Source organism: Oryctolagus cuniculus, chromosome 11 (assembly GCF_964237555.1).
Source record: "Oryctolagus cuniculus chromosome 11, mOryCun1.1, whole genome shotgun sequence".
NCBI lineage: Eukaryota > Metazoa > Chordata > Mammalia > Lagomorpha > Leporidae > Oryctolagus > Oryctolagus cuniculus.
In genome coordinates, this window is record NC_091442.1 from 34,862,561 (window position 1) to 34,884,207 (window position 21,647).

General features: G+C 42.4%; 1 pseudogene; it reads left to right on the plus strand.

The window, feature by feature from the left end:
• The window catches only part of LOC127491107 (actin-related protein 2/3 complex subunit 1A-like), a 99,428-nt pseudogene extending 79,862 nt beyond the window's left edge, over positions 1–19,566 (plus strand).
• The last annotated feature ends 2,081 nt before the right edge of the window (positions 19,567–21,647 follow it).

Genomic DNA, 21,647 nt, shown 5'->3' on the forward strand with positions numbered 1-21,647 from the left:
AGATTATTAACATGTCTTCAGTACAAAAAGCAATCAAAGCTGCTTTCCAGTCTCACACATTCCTTTTCAAATATTTTTAACTCATAATATTGGAACATGACTAATTAGCAAACTACTTTGAAATGACACTTTTTCCATCCAGAGATAATGACATAGGCAATTTTGAATATTTTGAATGCCCTGGATCATTAAATATATGAATCTTGCAAGTTCTGATCCTGCAACTGTGATTCTGTCTTCTACTTTGAAGTTCACTCTATCAGTTAGTTATTATTGTGGAGAGACTACTCCAACCTTAGTGGCTTGAAACAACAATCGATGTTTTGTACATGATTAAATGGGTCATCAATTTATGCCAGACTCAGCAGGGAGGTTTTCACCCCATGCATATGAGGTCAACAGCCCATTAACTAGGTGGGCCTGCTTCTTGCAATTAGTTAGCTCTTGGCTGGTACAAAATGAGAACAGCTGATTCATCAACCACCAGGCTATCCTCGGTTTGTTTACTAAGAGAAAATGTCCCAGTAGGGAGAAGATGTATGCAGGGCCCTTGCAGTCTATTCTCAGACGGACACAAACTTTTTTTGTCACTTCTGAAGAATAAAGCAGCTAAATTCAGCACTGACACAAAGGATGAAGGCTAGGTTCTACCACTTAATGGAAGGAGCTGTAGTGTCACATTGCAAAACACATGGATATCAGACCAAATGGGGAACTGTGGTCATTTTTGTAATTAATATGTCATACTCTCCCATGACACTGTGCTAACTTGACTTTTGCCAGACCAGAAACACCTCGGGTGACTAACGGGACAGTGTAACACAATCCAGAGCTTTATGAGCATTAATGCCAATGGAGCAGACTTGGAACCATGAGAACTGCAAGTGGAAAGCGGTTTGCGGATTGCTAGTTTCTATATTTTTGAGGAAAGTTAATCTTCCTATTAATATGGTGCCTTTGGTAATGTAACTTTCTGTTTTTCTCATAAAACTCTTCTTTTATCAATTTTTTATAAATAAAATCTTATTTGTGAAAGAGGTTTGTTCTGTAGCTAAAATAATAAGTAAGTTTCACTGTAGAAACTGATGTTTTAATTCTGTGTCAGGAACCTTAGCATATTTTTAGCAAGTGGGATTGTTTAACCAAAGATCACATGAGGTGCAGGTGTCTAGCACAGCAGTTAAGTTGTCTCTTGAGATCCCTTATCCCATATTGGAGTGCCTGGGTTTGAGTCCTGGCTCCACTCCGGGCTCAAGCTTCTTTCTTATGTGCACCCATGGAAGCAGAAGGTGATGATGTCCATAACTGGGTCTCTGCCACTCACATGGGAGACCCAGACTGAGTTCCTGCTTCCCGTGTGATCATTTGGGGAATGAACTAATGGATGGGAAAACTCTGTTTCTCTGCCTTTTGAATATAATTGATTCATTAAAAAATTTATAAAAGATCACATGAACTTTATGTGATTTAAATAATCACTTGGTATAAAGTGTCGCAAAAATAGACACCAACAATAATAGAATTGCTAATTTTATAATTATTTTGCAATTTATGTAAAAGACATGAATTGTCAGATTTGTTCACTTAAAAATATTTGCCATATGTCAGATATCATTGTCATCTGTTAAGATGTTAAAATGCAAATATGATTAAAATGTGGAAATGACTTAAAGGGTATTTCAGAAACTCAGTTTCTGCTTCTTGACTTAAACTTATGGTTGTTATTTATTATAATTAAGAAAATAGGGGCCGGCAGTGTGGCACAGCAGGTTAAAGCCCTGGCCTGAAGTGCCAGCATCCCATATGGGTGCTGGTTCTAATCCTGGCTGCTCCTCTTCTGATCCAGCTCACTGCTATGGCCTGGGAAAGCAGTGGAAAATGGCCCAAGTCTTTGGGCCCCTGAACCCACTTAGGAGACCCAAAAGAAGCACCTGGCTCCTGGCTTGGGATTGGAGCAGCTCCGGCCATTGCGGCCAATTGGGGAGTGAACTAGCGGATGGAAGACCTCTCTCTCTGTCTCTACCTCTCTCTGTAACTCTTTCGAATAAATAAAATGAATCTTTAATAAAAAATAAAAATTAAGAAAATATATTTTGAAGTTATACTAAGTAAAATGGTGTGGAATTCGAGCAGGAATGAGAAACAACAATGGAATAGAATTCAGAAGCTATTTCATAATAAATGAGAAATTATTTCTTAGAAGTAGCAGATTAATACAATGGGGAAAGATATGCTATTGAATAAATACTGACAGGCTGATCATCTACCATCTTGTGAAATAAAATAAAAAATTAAAATTGAGCACTTAAACATAGCATAGGAAATGCAATCTAGGTGGAATAATTTCTAGATATAAAGACATAGAAACACAAGACAACATAGCAGCGTATTCTTGTAAGAAATTTCCTTCTAGGAAAGACTCATACCTCCAAAAGCATAAAGTAGAGATTGTCCAAACTGACCAATTTTTGTTTAGAAACTTCTGCCAAGTGAAGATTGTCCTATCAGGTGAATGGCAATTGGAGATAAAATACATGTAAGATATAAAAGAGTTAAAAAGAGAGAATTTTTCTGTGATGTAAGGGTTTCAGTTGCAGGCAGCAAAATCTGCATGAGCAGGTTTAGACTGAGAAGAATTCAATACAGGTAAGGAGGTGCAAATAAAATTGTGCTAAGGACTAGTAGAGCAGAAATTATACCCAGCCTCAAGACCACTTGGCCCCCAGGTGATACCTAGAACTGGCTCTCCTGTCACAGGCCTGGAAAAAATCTAGGAGACGCTGTTCCTGATGCAAAAGTGCATGCTTCATTAGTCGCGGTCAGGACAGCTGTCTTCACCAATAAACGAAGAAGCTGCTTCAAGAAGTTGCATACAGGTTAGGAAGTCAACATTACAGCCACCGATTTCCAAACCACCACCTTTACCGCAATTCTCATCTGTGAACTAGCTGCCCTGGGTCCTGCCTCTGGACTCTTCTCTGAACAAAGTTCTCTGTAAGTGCACATGGCTCCTGCCCACCTCTCACGCTGAAAGTGAGTTGGAATGAAAAAGTGAATCAATCCATAACAGCCAGCACCATCCTTAACATGCAGAGTTTTGACGAGCCAATAAGGAAAGCATGATGAAATAATTATCTAAAATAATCCACAGAAAAAGAAATAAAAACAAATGATTTACTACAAAAGGTTATTTATCCTCATTAGCAATCAGGGAAGAATTTTGGATAGCTTTAAAGGAAATCAGTTTGACTACTATTTATGAACAATTCCAATATTGGTAGAAAGCAAAAATTATTGAGGAGCTATTGACCTGTGCTCAAAGTTTAAGTTTATACAGCTTATTTGCTTGCTTCCTGGAAAGCAGCTTCTACTATGAACAATATTTAAAATTCTTCAGCCCAACAATTATTGTCTAGTCATCAATCTTTCAGAAATTACTGACTTTCACAAAGAGGTCCTGACATGGAATTCATCATGTCATGGTTTTATATATAAAATTATAAGCATTCTAAATATTCATCAAAAGGGCAAACAAGTAAAAATAAATGGATAATATTTAAATTGGACACCATATTATACAATACTTTATGCAATTTTTAGAGAAGTATAGTGTTAATTGCAGACATGGAAAAGGCCTATGAAGGGGCCTGGCGCTGTGGTGCAGTGGGTTAACGCCCTAGCCTGAAGCGCCAACATCGCATATGGGCGCCAGTTCGAAACCCGGCTGCTCCATTTCCAATCCAGCTCTTTGCTATGGCCTGGGAAAGCAGTAGAAGATGGCCCAAGACTTTGGGCCCCTGCACCCGCGTGGGAGACCCAGAAGAAGCTCTTGGCTCCTGGCTTAGGATAGGCACAGCTTCGACTGTTGCAGCCATCTGGGGAGTGAACCATGGGATGGAAGACCTCTGTCTCTACCTCTCCTCTCTCTGTGTAACTGTGACTTTCAAATAAATAAATAAATCTTAAAAAAAAAGAAAAGGCCCATGAAAAATTAGGAAATGTAAAAGAAAACTGTAGGACTATAGATTGAGAGATACAATTTTTGAAAAATTAGAAAAGGTATATATAACATGTTCATTTCCATTTTCTCTGAAAAATTCTCAATAATATCTGCATTGCTCATTGTGTGTGTGTGTGTGTGTGTGTGTGAAGAAACATTCTGGGAGAATACACATTACCTTGTTAACAATTACTTTAGGATAATGAGATTACTTCAGGATTGGGGGGAAGACTGATTTTTCACCCTGTGTATTCTTTTTTTTTTTTTTTTTTTTTTTTTTTTTTTTGACAGGCAGAGTGGAGGACAGTGAGAGAGAGAGACAGAGAGAAAGGTCTTCCTTTTGCTGTTGGTTCACCCTCCAATGGCCGCCGCGGCCGGCACGCTGCAGCCGGCACACCGTGCTGATCCGATGGCAGGAGCCAGGTACTTCTCCTGGTCTCCCATGGGGTGCAGGGCCCAAGTACTTGGGCCATCCTCCACTGCACTCCCTGACCACAACAGAGAGCTGGCCTGGAAGAGGGGCAACTGGGACAGAATCCGGTGCCCCAACCGGGACTAGAACCCGGTGCGCTGGCACCACAGGCGGAGGATTAGCCTAGTGAGTCGCGGCACTGGCCCCCTGTGTATTCTTATAATGTTGAATATTTTACAGTAACTTACATGCTCTTACAACTTAAAAATGCATGATATATCAAGACAAATGCTGTCAACAGTCATTCCACCTGTTTTATGGTCACTTAAAATCCTCATTCGAAATGCTGTCAACAATGATTTCCAGGTTTATCATCATTGAATGTCCTTGAGATCACAAACCTGCCTATGAAATCTTCTGGGATTATTTCTGTCTGACAATCGTCAAAACTTCAAGTTAAGTTATTTAACGTTGATCCTATTCCTAGGGCCTGCCCAGACTACACACAGTCTTTCCCATGATAGTGATATTAGACTGCTTATTTATGATATCAGAATGTTTATTAATAATTTTCAATAAGAGAAGAATTCTGAATACTGGCTTAAATAGACCAGACAATATGGTAAGTTTTAAGGACTTTATTCCTTTCAGTGAAAGAAATGTGCAGGAGAGTGAGGGCTTTCTTTAGGGGAGAAAGAGAAGTCTAGAAGCTAAGTCGGGTCCATACCAAGCAGAGAGCAGGCCAAGAGGGAGCCATGTGGAGCAAGCATATGGTTATGAGCAGCCACAGGTAGCTTCGCAGCAGTAAAGTGAAGGCAGAGAGCGGCAGCCAAAAGGCTGTGCCCAAAGTCATGGTCAAAAAAGGAGGGTCCACAGTGTTCCAGGCCTTTTATTTACTCCCAAAGAGGGTGTGGTTACGTTGTCTGACTGACAGGTGGGCATACAGGTGGGGTCAGGTAGGGGTGTGAGATCATACCACAAGCCTAATCAGTTTTATCCTAAATAGCACCTTGTTTCCAGCTGAGCATAGATATGTTATATGCTAATGAATGATGCTACTAACTCCCATATAATAAAACCCCGCTCAGAACCTTACCAAAAAGAGCTGAATGTATGAATCGCAATGAAATTGTGTTGACTACTCCTTGACCTAAAAAGGCAAGCATGAACTGAAAATGTGGTAGACATTTAGTTAATAAAAAATAGCTTAGGAATCTATACTTATTTTTGCTTTATATAAGCTGCTTGATTTCTCTGCAGTTGGCGTGGTTTGTTTTGGGCCCCAAGTATTCAATGAGAGTAGAAATCATATAACTTCAGGCCTTTACCTTATCAAACTCAGACATTGGTGGAAATGAGGAGGCCTATTACATTAAAAGCAACTCTGCTGCCTTCATCAAAGCCCATAGAATCAGACCAATACTGAATATATTTTTAAAGAATATCCCAATTTTGTTTTGAACAAATCTTTTTTACTTTGAAGCCTATTAGAGGAGCTGTCCAAACCATTTAGAGTTTTAGACGTGCTAGGATTATTCCATGCCCTTATGTATAAGCTTAGGGGAAAACACCTTCTCGATAAATTAATCTCTGATTGAGATGGGAATACCAAAATATGCCACTTAGAAACAGATAATTACAACAAATGAGGGAAAGTTTAAAATTAAAATTTCATATCCTTCTTAAATAGGAATTCATTCTTTCCTCTGGAATTCTTCAGGATAAATAAGCAAATTCTTTAAAAATACATGTTCCCTGAAACTCATATTTTTTTCTTCTTGCAGATGAGAGTCTTCTCAGACAGAGAAAACTTGATCCATCTGGACTTTATAATTATGTTTTCTTTCTTAACTCCCTTCCTACCATCTTATCATTGTGTTCAAGTGAGGGAAATCTTAATGTAAAGCAAGTTATAATTCCCAAAGGCTCAGGTTTTGTCTCTTCCAATCCTGGTTTTGAAGAAAGTTTTCCATGTAGCCTTGCAAATTGAGGTGTCCAAATGAAGGCGATCTTGAATCATTTAGGTGGAGCAAGAAGTAGTTAGCATGGAGTTCTCAGTGGTGTGGACGCCATTCTAAAGGTTTCTCCAAACAAAGGAGGCTAGACGAAGAGGATTGTTGAGTTCCTGCACAACTGGTGTCTATCAAGAGTAATAACCACCCCTATCACACATAAACCATTGTGGCCTAATTGGCTTCCTTATTATCAGAATACCACACTGAATTTCTGCTTACCTTTCATCCCCATTTTTTCCTTTTCCCCATTAACCTGATCTCCATTCTTTCAAGCCAACTTAAACCCAGCAAATACCTTGAAGGTTCTTTAAACTATCTGGTCTAGAAATCCCTTCTTGCTTTATCACTTAACATATGTAGCTATTAAGGGGTGCTAAGTTTAATAATACTCATATCATTTACATTTTATGACAGTAATGTTTGCTCCTCAAAAGTAGACTGTAAAACCTCTTAAGCCAAGGTCCTAATTCTAATGTGTTTTTCCAGTTTTAAAAAATGAGGATGTGATTCTTCCTTTTTCTGGTATATAATTCCACCAGTTTCCGTAAGTTGTGCACTCCATTGTATATATGTACCACAGTTTATTTACTGACTCCCAGGTTGAAGGATCTTTGAGTGATTTAGTTTTGGTGACTGTGAATATGATAACTAAAAAAAATGTAAGTAAAGATTTTTGAATGAATACAGGTTTTTATTTAATTTTGGTAACTACCTAGGCATAGGACTGTTGGGTCCCACAGTACATGTGTGTGTAATGGCTACCGTATTTTCCCATGGACCCTGTAAATTGATACGCTGCCTTATGGAACTGAGATATGTGGGCTCTCTTCCCTTCAGCACTCAATAAAAATGTGTCAGACCAGTACCAAGTACACAGCCTCAGCAAGGCTAAATTTCTCCCCTGATGTAACTCAGAAAATTTCACTTTGAAGTTCACCATTGCCTCTGATTCCTAACAGCTTTCAAGCTGTCCTCTTCCATCACCCTACAACCCCACCAACAACTCAGATACAAAATCTGCAAGATCTTTCAATTATTCATATAGTGCGTGGTCACCTAAAAATACAACTATTAAAAACTTCACTGAAAATTCATAGTAACATAAGTTGTTTGGGTGAGTGTTATATTTCACACCCCACAGAAAGTAACTTTAAAAATTCCATCTTAAACATCTTGAGCCTTTCTTGGAATCCTGACTCAGACACTCCCCATTCTGGCTTATTTTTACTCTTTGCCTTTTAGGAGCTAGTCCTGCTGACCTCTCTCCAATTCCAAAGGGGCTTTATTCTCTATAGATGCAGGGCCACTCAGCACTTTCTCACTGCTACACCCATTAGTACCTATATACATTCATATAAAGTCCTCAGTAAAACAAATGCTGCATAGAAAAGTTAAGGTGATTGTCCCTAATTAAAAAGAACCATGATAGTTTCCTATTCAGAATGCTATTTTCATTTCATTTTTTTATTGTTTCTATTCTCATTCATTTTCAGTACCAGCTGAAAATTCAGTATACTAGTTAGTATTGTATAACAAACCACTCCAAAATTTAGAAGTTTAAAGAAATATGTATTTTCTATAACTCATGAGATTTCTCAGGTCCAGGACAATTTTGGTGTCAGCTCATTTTACTCATCTCTACCGTCACCAGTTGTTGGTTAGATGGCTCTGCTGACCTAGGCTGGCCTATCTCACATCCTTGACTGTAGAATGTTTGAATGGGTTCTTGACTAAGGCCACCAAGTTTTCATCCATGTTGTCTCCCATTCACTAAACAGTCTTTTTGTTTTCAAGGCAGGGATAGGAGTCCAAGAGAAAGTGTGGACGCTTTCATTTCTACAACCTTCCACTTGCCAAGCAAATCCTAAGGCCAGTCTGCATGCCAGAGTGGGCAAATAGGCCCCACTTGTCAAAGAGAATTGCTATAAAATCACAACATATCAAGATGCACATATGAAAGGTGAAGAATTAAGGCCATTTTTAAACCAACATACCATACTTAAATAATGAGAACATTCTATTAATTAGAAGATCTAATTTTCCTATAATTTTAAATAAGTAAAATCTTCATTCTATTCAGCTCATGAATAAAAGATAAACCATACTTCATTAAATAATGTTGAATTTTCTCTAATGAAAAGCTAAAATAACATTATTACTTCTTTCAATTTAATAAGCTAAACATAACCTAAAGCTAAAACAATACCATTATGGTTTCCTGTTGCCAATGGCTTCAGGGATTTAGAGAATGGCTTTTTTATAACAAACATTTTGAAATTATAGGGTAAAATAATTCCAGAATTCCCTAGTAATTCTTTTGGGTTAAACATTCAGGTCATTTATCATTGCATGATTATATTCCTCCCTCTTGATTTTCAGTCTTGAACATTAGCTATTGTCTTCCTAACATGGAAAACAATAACTCCTGCCGCACCTTCCCCACCAACTCAAGATGTACCTTCCCCACCTCTCTAGTCTCTTAAAATAATTATATACCGATTTGGGTTAGAAAATATTCAATTAATATTCCTTGAATGCTTTCCATAGGTGTCTGCAATTCACTATAGTGGTTATCCGCCCACGTCGCTGGGAGCCTGTTCGCCTCCTCTGACCAGAGTCTGCGAATTTGCCTCTCCGAGCCCTCTCCAGCCCCAGCTTTCTATCTTTTGAAAACACTAAGAATAATCCCCTGTCATGCCTGGATCAGGGACTGTACCCAGATTGCCCTTAGTCCCCATAATCACGAAGCGCACATCTACAAGAACGGGAGCCCGTGGGAGAAAGCTCTGCACTCAAGGAGCACAATGGACACATCTGGACACATCTCAGGCATTGACTGGGCTCCCAAGAGCGACCGCACGGTCACCTGCAGGGCAGGTGGAGCCAGGAGGACCGCGTCTGGAAGCCAACCCTGCTGATCCTGCAGATTAACCGCGCAGCGACTTTTGTGAAATGGTCGCTCCTAGAGAACAAATTTGCTGTGGGAAGTGGGGCGCGACTCATTTCTGTTGTTACTGAAAAATGACTGATGGGCAATCAAACACATTAAAAAGCCAGTACACTCCACCGTTCTCAGCCTGGATTGGCATCCAAAGTTTTGCTGGCAGCAGGATCTTGCGACTTCAAATGCAGAGTGTTTTCTGCCTACATCAAAGAAGTGGATGAAAAGGTAACCAATATACCCTGAGGCAGCAAGATGCCTTTTGGCCAGCTGAAGTTAGAGTTTGGTGGCAGTGGCACTGGTGGCTGGGTCCACGGGGTCAGCTGCTCTGCCATTCAAAGCCGCCTGGCCTGGGTCAGCCATGCCAGCATCGTATCCGTTACTGATCCCGCAAAAAGCGTGCACGTCTCCACTCTGAAAACCGAGTGCTACTCGTCAGCGTGGTGTTTGTCTCAGAGGATAGCGCTGTGGCTGCCTGCTGCTCTTTACCTACGATGACCGCTGCTGCCTGACCTTTGTCTCCAAGCTGGACACTCCGAACAGAGCATCCAGTGCAACAAGTCCCGCAACATGGACCAGAGGGCCATGACCGAGGCCCGCAACACGGCCCTGGGGCCGCAGAACAGCATCATTCAAGTGTCCATTTATGAAATGCACAAGCAAGAGTGTCGAAAACTGTGCTCAACTGGCATTGATGGGGCCGCGACAATTTGGGATTTCAAGACCTTAGCGTCTTCTCTCCAGGGCCTCTGCCACCCAGCAGGACAAACTGTGCCTGCCTGCAGCTCTGCCATCTGCATGATGGTGAGGATAGCCGCCCCCGGGAAACACGCAGCACACGCGCCGCGCAGGTGCCGTGTGTTTGACTGTAATTGGGCAAAGCATTGGTTTTTTAAAAGCAGCAATTTTTCTTTTTCTTTTTTGGCGATTTCATTCCATTCTTGACCAAAGCTTCTCCTTAAGTGGTTTATTATGAAAAACTGTCCACTAACTTAAAGGAAAGGGTGAGGGAAGTATGTAATTTATCCACTAGAAAAGTAAATAAAAATTCTAAATGTGAAAAAAATACACTATAGCGACTTTTCATTTCTTGCAAATTTCTTGCTTTGCCATATTGAAAATTGATCATATTGGCCGGCACCACGGCTCACTAGGCTAATCCTCCGCCTTGCGGCACCAGCACACCGGGTTCTAGTCCCAGTCAGGGCACTGGATTCTGTCCTGGCTGCCCCTCTTCCAGGCCAGCTCTCTGCAGTGACCTGGGAGTGCAGTGGAGGATGGCCCAAGTGCTTGGGCCCTGCACCCCATGGGAGACCAGAAGTACCTGGCTCCTGGCTACGGATCAGCACAGTGCGCCGGCCACAGCGCGCCAGCCGTGGCAGCCATTGGAGGGTGAACCCAGAGCAAAAGGAAGACCTTTCTCTCTGTTTCTCTCTCTCAATGTCCACTCTGCCTGTCAAAAAAAAAAAAAAAAATCATATTGCTTCCTTAGTTCCCCATGTATTTTTTTTTTTTTAGCAACTCAACCTCCAAATTCTCTGCCAGTTGCTTATCCCATTTATACCTCCCCTTTAAGTGTTCAGATGCATCATTAACCAGTAAGTTCGTTTCCGGGGCTTTCTGGCAGTCTGCCCTCAGGAGGGCTGCCTGGTGCAGAAGAAGGCACATCCTCCTGATTGTCTTCTCTTCTCCTTCTCCTTTTTCTAAGATTTATTTATTAATTTGAAAGTCAGAGTTACACAGAGAGAGGAGAGGCAGAGAAAGAGAGAGAGAGGTCTTCCATCCGCTGGCTCACCCCACAATTAGCCATGATGGCCGGAACTGCGCCAATCCAAAGCCAGGAGCCAGAAGCGTCCTCTGGGTCTCCCATATGGGTGCAGGGGCCCAAGGACTTCGGCCATCTTCTACTGCTTTCCCAGGCCACAGCAGAGAGCTGGATCAGAAGAGGAGCAACCGGGACTAGAACCGGTACCCATATGGGATGCCGGTGCTTCAGGCCAGGGCTTCAACCCACTGTGCCACAGCGCCGGCCCCCATTTCTTCTTCTTTATGTTAGTGTGTCCCTTCCTTCAACACTGTGTTATTCTTTCTTGGTTTATTTATTCACTGTGATGTTCACAACCTCTGGTAGCTTTCTGAGGAAAGATTTTGGAGGTTTAGTGCACCTGAAAGTATTCTATCCTCACATTAAGAGACACATTGCTAAGGTATAGAAATCTAGCATGGCCTTTGGAACTGCGGATCATTCTCTATTGTCTTATCTTCCAGTCACCGATAGCTTCCAGTGCTGGTCATGAGAAATCCAAGGCCATTCACAACTTTTATTTTTTAAATTATGCTGATTTTTTTCCTTTGGAGCTAGCAATAACTTCTCTTTATCCCACTCAGTCGCTCCCCGTCTTCGTGGAGGAACGACACAGGACCCTGCGCTGTTCTTTTGTCTGCTCGGCCCTTCCCGGGTTTGCTGCTGGTTCTTCCCGGGTTGGCTACTGTCCCTTCCACCTCCGTGGAAGGGCGGTTCCCCCTGCCACCTTCCCCACTTCCGCGGGGGAGTGGCACACCACTGGCTGGCTCTCTCGGGGGCTGCACAGGTGTTCCTTCAGATAGATGTTCCTGGTGCATGTTGTCTCTCTCCTCCTTTATAGTCCTTCCACCAATCCCAACTCTGCTGCCCACACGCCGAGTACGCTGCTCTCCTGCAATCAGGAGCAGGTCCTGCTGTTTATTGGTTGAACTGGAGGCAGCTGTGTAGAAGCTGTTTCCCTTCTCAGCGCCATATTGTGGGAAAGCAGATGCATAGAATAAGTCCTAACTCCAGTAACTCAGTCTAGTCCGAGTTGCTCCCAGTTGCTCCCCACACCACTCCTTTGACAATTCTAAACCTTTGACACTGGAATATTCTCACTCATTGTGGTTGGCACTTGCTATGCTGTATCAATCTAGAAATTTGTCTTTCCATTTTGGGAAATTTCTTGAATTATTATATTCTCCTATCTAATTATTTGATATCTCTTCTGATATTTTTACTTATTTTAGAATTTAGATTTTCTAGACTGATAACCTACTTTTCAGTTTCTTGGTTTTTTTTTTCTCCTTCCTATCTTTTTATGTTATTCCTTTTGTGGAAATATTCTCAACTTTATTAACCAATACTTTCCAATATTATAATATTCCAATACTTTATTTCCAGTATTTTATTTCCAATGTCTGTTCCTGCCTTTCACATTCTAAGATATCTTTTTATTATTTAACTATTTCTTTTTATAATATCCTGTTCTTTTGTTCATAAACACAATATAGCCCTTTAAGACTCTGAGGATGTTAATGTATTTTCAAATCTCTTTTCCTTGCATAATGTGTTTCGACTAAGGGCCAGTGTTGTGGCACAGTGGGTTAAGCCTCCTTGTTGGAGTGCTGGTGGCAGTCCTCATTGATCTGTTTATGATCCAGCATCCTGCTAATGTGCCAGGAAAGACAGCAGAGGATGGCCCAGGTGCTTGTGTCCCTGTCAACCATGCGGGAGATGTGGATGGACTTCTGGGCTCCTGGCTTGAGCCTGGCCCACCCATGCCATTTGTGAAGTGAACTAGCAGATGGAATATCTCTCTCTGTTTCTCCCTCTCTGTCACTCTGCCTTTCAGATAAATAAATTAAATGCTTACAACTATGATTCCTCTAAGTAGTTTTTTTTTAAAGTACACTTTTGGTCTTAATATTTCATGCTAATGCATTTAATCAATGTCTAATGAATCTTGGCTGTCTGCTTGTCTTTCTTTAATCCTGGGACTCTGAAAAGCTGATTGGATGCTGTAGTCTATTGGGTAGTCCTTGTTGACCTGGATTTGCTGTAGAGTTGTCCTAGGGAGTTCTGTGGGAAAATCTTTAATGTCAGAGTTCTTAGCTTTCTTCTTTGGCTAGTCGAATTCCCCGGAGGAAGAATTTTCTTTCTTACCTGTAGGACGCAGACCTTGTTGCCATTTATCGGGGAACTAAATGAGAGCAGTGGGCTGGGGTGCAGATGGAGCGGGGCGAGTCTCAGAACTAAATACAGTGCTGCCTTAAGCTAGGAGGATGTCCAAACATCACCATTTCCCCAGGACTGAGGTGTTTCCTGGGGATGCCAGACCTTGAGTGCTAAAACAAGGCTAATCGCAGGCAAACCATCACATTGGTCACATTAGCCTGTGCAGTGATAGTTTAAGGACCCTGCCCTGGTCCTTCTACACAGCCCAGGGGACTTGTCCTGTATTTCTAGGCCATGCTTCAGAATCCCTGTCCAAATGGCCTCCAACCTGTTTCCAAGGATATATGGGATCCTACCCGCAGTGGATTTGCCAGTGTATGCACCCAGGAAATTAAGAGGTTGACACAGAGTGGCAATTTCAAGTTTGATAGGGCTGGGCTTGGAGACCAGAGTATACAGATGCTGTGTAAGGCCTTGAAAGTGAGGGAAGGAATCAAGAAGGTGAAGGCAGGGAAGGGTAGCCAGCACCATGGCTCCATGGGTCCTCTCACTTTGAGCTCTGAAAATGCCAGACACAGGGCTGAACCTCTGTTTTCACATTGCCTAGAGCCCTCCAGACAAGAGACCTTCTGAAATCTTACCGGAATGCAGAAGAGCAATTTCCCAGCTTTACAAGATGAATAGTAGAACCTCAGGCTCAAACCTCCTGCAGTCAATCCCCTGCTTCAGCCCCACTGGCATCCTCACTTCCAGAAGTGCCCAACACTGCCAGGTTCTGAACCTACTGGAGGTCAGGGAGCTGTTAATTGGATTGCTTTTCATCCTCATTTTGGCATTATAGTTTTTCAAAAATATATATTTATTTCATTTTATTTTACAGAAAGAGAGAGAGGCTGAGACAGAGAAATGTCTTCCATCCTTTGAGTCAAGCCCTAAAGCCTGAAACAGACATAGATAGGATTCAATCCAAGTCTCCCGTGTGAGTGGCAGGAACCTTACTATTTGAGCAATCACCACTACCTCCTAGGGTGCACATTGGCAGTAGCTAGAAGAAGAAGCAGAGCTAGGACCCAAATGCAGGGCTCTGATATGAAATGAGGACATCTTATGATGCATCCGAACTGCTGTGCCAAATGCCTATACATAGCCTTATAGTTTAACTTTATTTTGTTTGCCAAGTCAGGTTCCTTTCCTTCATTCACTTCCCAGAGTCCATCATCTTGCGATGTAGCTGCTTTTTCTGCCATTTGTATTAATAGGTCTTCCTCTTCTTCTTTTTAAAATTGCTATGCTGTTATGTGATGGGGTTTACAGAAAGAGAGAAAGAAAATGACTGTGTTCAATCATCCATCTATACTAAGAAGCTTAAATGTCAGAATATTTCTAGTAAAGAAATAAACATGAAAAAAGAATAAATTGGGGGAAGGGTGTAGGTGAGAAAATGGGAGAGAAAAACAATCAGTCCCCATTTGATCCCCTAATGAAATGATATCCTGTGAAATTGCATGAGATAACATTTACCAGTTTGCTACCCAATGCATTCTATCACTCAATCATGCAGCTGCTCTGGAGTGGACTGGGGGAATTAAATTTCATTCCAAGATACCATTTCCAACCTCTCCTGGTGATAAGCTAGGGCAACTGTCTTACTTTATATATAGATGGAGGGCAAGAACTACTGCAAGCTCTCAAGTGGTAAGACGCACAATTATAAAGGGGACAGTCAGCCAGATGAAGAGCATGGGATGAGGTCCAGAAGGGTCCCAAGTCCAGGAGCCTTTGTCCCTGTGGAGTTGGGATACGTCACCCTCCCAGTATGTGATGCATTCATCAACCTGAAAGCTCTCCGAACCCTTTCATTTAGGGTTTCTGTGGAGGCACCATTACACCTGCATAATTGATTAAATCCCTGGCCCTTGGAGATTAACTCAATCTCCAGCATCCTCCACCCCTTCCTAAAAGGTCAAGAGTGAGGCTGAAAGTGTCAGCTCTCTAATCACATTGTTGGTCCCCATAGAGCCACCTTTTTAGACTAAAAGCTGCTTCTGTCACCAGGAAATTGCAAGGAATTTAGTTAGGAGGTCTATGTCAGGAACCAAAGGCAGAGACCAAATGTATATTTCTTATTATGTCACAATAATTATTTGACATTTTCCATTTTAGAAATACAAGTTATTTAGCATGATTTTAAATATAGGAAAAGAACACATATGTGGCCATCATCTAGACTTCACAATTGTTAATATTGGGTTGCCCTTGCTTTCAGAAATAAGTATAACATTTCATAGTTGCTTTCAACCAGAAATCCTGTAGGGTTTCTTCCCAACCCTTTTCCAGAGGTAACACAGGTCAATGGCTGCTTTCTTGCCACTCTTTTACATCTTGAACAATAACTGGAATAGAATGTATTGTATAATATTCACATAAATAGCATTACAGCTTATCTTGCCTCTTTTTACTTTAAGTTACAGTTTGAGGAGAAAATCATTATTTTAAGAGTTATATATTTATCCACATACACCTAATAGTCATGCCTTCGATTTTTGTATAGTATTTCACCATATAAATATGCCATATTTTGTTTGTTTTCTCATTAATGGGTATTTAGGTTGCTTTAATTTTGTGTTAATATAAAAATGTTTCAACAAACATCCTCAGAACATCTGTTTGTGCGTGTATGCAATCATGGATCTACTGTGGAACCCCAGAAGTGGAATTGTTGAGTCAAATGTTAAGCATGCTCTCAATTTTTGTTTTGCCAAATTGCTCTCTAAAATGAGTGTTCCATTTGACAGTCTCAGGCTAATGCTTGAAATTTCCATTTTTTAAAATACTTTGCCAAGACCTTGTTATAACAGATTGTTTTCCCCTATGAGCTGGATGAAAATAATTCTCTCTCTCTCTCCCTCTCTCTGTCTCTCCCTATTTCCCTGAAAGATAAGTTTATTTTCAATAGTTGATTGGCTATTTGAGTTTTCCGTTTTTTCTTAACCGATAGCATGTTTGCTCCTTCCCTCATTCAGCCAATGTTGATTGATCATGTGTTACGGTGAGACCCTCTCCTAGGCTCTCTGGTGCAGCAGTGCACAAGACACAAACCTCAACTCCCTTGAAGTCCTCTGAGAGAACTGGTGGAGGCAAGAAAGAAACAATTGCAAGAACAAAGGAATTTCAGATAGCACCCATCAGAGTTTCAAACAGTGATGAAAATAAACACATGTGACAGTAACAGAAAGGGAGCAGTCAATTACAGTGGGAGGTCAATCAAGGAGAACCTCCATGAGGAGGATGCATCAAGTGGAGATTAAAATGATAGAAGCCAGTCAAGTACCCATGCATACACAAACAGTGGGTGGGGATTTTGGCTGAAACAGCAGCAAATGAAAATATCCTGAGAACACAAGTGTGATGTGTTTCAAGGACAGAATGAAAGCCTAGGTGGCTGCATCCCAGTAAGGGAAGAGTTGTTAGCTGAGAGCCAAGATAATGCAATTGAGACTTAGTTCAGACTAAGACTTTGGTATTAATCTGATTTACTTGTTTTAAATGCCCCTCTACATGCTCAGTGGGACATTAACTGGGCAGCAGAAATAAGGAAGACAGCTAACAGGTCATTTGAACAACCCAGGTTGGAGATGAGGGAGGCTTGTGCTGGACTGTGACATAAGAAGAAATGGTTAGATTTAGGATATACCTTGGCGAAAGAGGTGACAGTGCTCTGTGATCAGTTGGAATGAGTGGAAGTTGAGAAACATAGAATAATCAAAAGTGATACCTTTGAGTTTGAACAATTGGATAGGTAGGAGAGCCCTTTACTCAGATGGCCAAAACCCAAAGGAAGTAAGAGTGAGTAGAAATAGTAATGAACACAAAAATCTATTGAATGTCTGAATGTTTTGGTATTGGTGTCAGCGTCAGGATAGAAACAGCCCTGGAGACTTTCTCGATTCTATTAATCAATGGGTTATCTCAGAAGAAGGTATACAAGGGATCTTCAAAAAGTTCATGAAAAATATTATGAAAAAGTGTGGATTTCAATAATTTTTTGTATCCAAATAAACTTATCTTTTAATTCCATGAACTCTTGGAAGTACCCTCATATATCAAGGGTTAGCAACTACCTGAATACTCTACTGGGCTTCCTTGACTCACCTTCACCATGCACAGCCTTCTCTCCTCTTGCTCACTTCTGTGTGGGATAGAATCCATCCCTGATAAATCAGAACCACGAGGCTGCACAAATGCCTCAGCTAACATACACTGAGAGTGCTCAGCAGCCTATGCATGTGATCTCATTTATTCCAAACCAGCAATTCAGTGGGATCAGGGCATGGCATGTATCACACGAAGATGACATGTCCCCTCACACAATGAGCTTCTCCCACTTTTCAGATGAGGAACTGAAAATCTGACAGCTTCAGTAACTTCTTCAGTTTAAAAGGCAGAGGTTGAATTTAAACTCAGCTCTGTGTCCTCAAACATTACCCATCATGAGTCCTCACTATAGAAGAGAAAAATAAACCTATGGAGGCACTTCAGAAAGTACACGTTATAGAAAAAACTATGCATAGGTTTCAAAAAACATAGTGCACCTAAATAAACTCATGGTTGAATCCCCTCCCATGAACTTTTTAAAGTGCTCTCAAACTGATTGCTGTCTCAGGCCCAAGAACAAAGTTGGGAGCATTCAGGTGACATTGTCTCAGTGCAGTCAGTCCGCTCATTGCAACGCTCTGTGAAAGACAAAGATGGAGGGTTATAAGGAAAAAACTGTCCAAATGGGCTAGTACTGATATCTCCTGGTGGTGGGGCAGAGAGAGAGAGAGAGAAAATGAATATCAGGCACATTGTAGCTAGTGAAGAAAAACACAGGCTCTTTGCAGCCATGATTTTGCCAGTTAATTTTCACTGAGTGCATATTTATCACTTAATCCTCTGCCATGAATTACGACATTTCAAAAGTGACTTATAAGTTTTCTTTTCATATCTACCTGAAGATATTTAACAAATGCTTGTTAGATAAAAACATGTATGTGATTGTCTCACCCCCTCATCTAATCTCTCTCTCTCTTTTTTTTTTTTTTTTTTTGACAGGCAGAGTGGACAGAGAGAGACAGAGAGAGAAAGGTCTTCCTTTTGCCGTTGGTTCACCCTCCAATGGCCGCCGCTGCAGCCGGCGCACCGCGCTGATCCTGGCAGGAGCCAGGAGCCAGGTGCTTTTCCTGGTCTCCCATGGGGTGCAGGGCCCAAGCACCTGGGCCATCCTCCACTGCACTCCCTGGCCATAGCAGAGAGCTGGCCTGGAAGAGGGGCAACCGGGACAGAATCCGGCGCCCCGACCGGGACTAGAACCCGGTGTGCCGGCGCCGCAAGGTGGAGGATTAGCCTATTGAGCCACGGCGCCGGCTCTCTCTCTCTTTTTCATAAACACAATTACACACAACTACCTTCTCACACCGGTGTCAGTACTTTCATCTTCATTCCCAGTAATCACTTCATTGCAACACAGAAATCATACCTTCTACCATATTTAACCTCTATTGTGGCCAAGCAAATATTCTGAGGTCTACCTTTATTTCCTAAATAGATAACTAAATTACATAATCTGAAAACACCATCAGTGGTGGGCTTTTGGTGTAGCAGTGAAGAGGCTACTTGAGATACCGGCATCCCATATTACAGTGCCTGGCTTCAGTCCTACTTGCTTTGCTTCCCAAACTGCTTCCTGCTAGTGCACACTCTGGGAGGCAGCAGGTGATGGCTCAAGTAGTTGGGTCCCTGCCACTCATGTGTTGGCGACCTGTTTTGACCTCTTCACTCCCAGCTTCTGTCTGGTCTAGCCCCAGCTGTTGCAGGCATTCGGAGGAGTGAACCAGTTACTTAGAAGGTCTCTCTCTCAAAGGGCTCTCTCTCTCCTCTTTATAAACTAACTAAACATAAAAATCAAACTCCTCACCACTATTTCCTTTACTTATGAATTATCAATTGCAAATTCCCATTCAATTATAACGTGTCTTCTGTTTGATTCAGAGTTCTGGCATTAAGCAGCACTCTGTTAACAGACAATTTAGTGGCAGACATCAAATGAAGAGACTGTTTACAGGGGTGTGGGCAGAATTAAAGAAACCAACAAGAAAAGATGAGGCATTTCGGACTAACAATGGAGGGGGACTGCCATCACCCATAAATCTGAGGAACTGTGTGTGGGGAGCAACTGGGAGCAACTCGGACTAGACTAAGTTACTGGAATTAAGACTTATTCTATGCATCTGCTCTCCCACAATATGGCGCTGAGAAGGGAGAAGCAGCTTCTACACAGCTGCCTCCAGTTCAACCAATAAACAGCAGGACCTGCTCCTGATTGGAGGAGAGCAGCGTACTCGGCGTGTGGGTAGCAGAGTTGGGATTGGTGGAAGAGGACTATAAAGGAGGAGAGAGACAACATGCACCAGGAACATCTAAGGGGAACATCTATCTGAAGGAACACCTGTGCAGCCCCCGAGAGAGCCGGCCGGTGGTGTGCCACTCCCCCGCGGAAGTGGGGAATGTGGCAGGGGGAACCACCCTTCCACGGAGGTGGAAGGGTCGGTAGCCAACCTGGGAAGAACCAGCAGCAAACCCGGGGAGGGCCGAGCAGATGAAAGAACAGCGCAGGGTCCTGTGTCGTTCCTCCACGAAGAGGGGGAGCGACACTGTGCAGCACTGATGTTTTATTAGGGTTCAGTGAGGGCTGGAGCCACAGAGGATGGACTGTCAGATGGATACTGCGGTGACTGTTCCTCGCCACCGCCGGAGAATTAGGCAGGCTGCCTGCAGCTTGCCTTGATCGAGGAGGGGAAGTGTGCCACCCGCCACTCAGCCTCCCCAAACCCGGGGGACAATCAGGAGCAGTGTGGAGCCCAGTCGAAGCAGGGTCTCACTTTATTGTAAAAGGGAGGTGTATATATAGCTGAGGTACAGAGCGAATGGTACAGAGTGGATGAACGGATGCGGGCAAGGGGTGGGGTGATGTGATGCCAAAGTGTCTTAGCCACTCCTATTATACCACCTTAATGATCCGTAGGCAGAAGCGCCCTGGGGCTGGGGTGTTTGCCACCAGGGATTTGAAACTTACAGACAGGTTTTCAAATTCGAGGCAGGCTCAGGAAGTTCCTCTAGACCTCTCCGGATTCAGCTTCCCCCACAGGATCTACAATTATGGGAGGACATAGTCATTTCCAGACCTAGAAAACCAAAGCTGACAGAGTGGGGAAAAAATTCCTCCGAACACCTTTGTCATCATATGATCCCCAGCAGGGCTTCCAATTAGCCAAATCCAAAAGGAAGGCAGAGGGCAAGGGAGGCAGATTATGCAATGCAGAGTGACCCGCTTCCTGGGGTGCAGAGCAGAGAAGGTGGAGAATGTTCAGTAAAGACAAAAAAAGGAGAAAAAACAGCCAGCACAAACACCTCCCTTAGTCCTTAGATCTCTAGCGTCAGTAGTGGCCTCGGTCCAGCAAAACCCTACTGATTGTGTCTTCATTCACTCATTCTTTCAACAAGGATTCAACAGCCATGTTATTAAATTATGAGACATATAAATAAGCTTAAATAAAGAACAAGCTTTTCACTTATAAGGAATAGATAACTTAGGTACATGAAAAAACATGGGAGCATGACTCATTCTGCTGTGAGTCCTGTATCATAAAATTAAATTTAATAAATACATGTCAGTGTTGTCCCCTATTTTGTATCTGAACTTTGCCATGGATCACATTTCGGTCAATGATGAAAACCTACATTTCCGTAATATTTTAGATTTCCATGTGGAACTAATTAATCTTAAAAAGCTTCTGTTGAGGGCTGGCGCTGTGGCACAGCAGGTTAACGCCCTGGCCTGGAATGCTGGCATCCCATATGGAGACCGGTTTGAGACCCGGCTGCTCCTCTTCCAACCCAGCTCTCTGCTATGGCCTGGGAAAAACAGTAGAAGATGGCCCAAGTCCTTGGGCCCCTGCACCCACGTGGGAGACCTGGAAGAAGCTCCTGGCTCCTGGCTTTGGATCGGTGCAGCTCCGGCCATTGCGGCCATCTGGGGAGTGAACCAGCAGAGAGGAAGACCTCTCTCTCTCTCTGCCTCTCCTCTCTGTGTAACTCTGACTTTCAAATAAATAAATAAATAAATCTTTAAAAAAAGAATAAAAAAAAGCTCTGTTAACAAGTAGGATTGCAGGTTCTTGAGGGTAAACTTCTTTCTGGAACTTGACAATCCCTTATTAGTGTGTGTATGTGTAAGTGTACACACACAAATACTGAGAGACAGAGAGAAAGAGAAG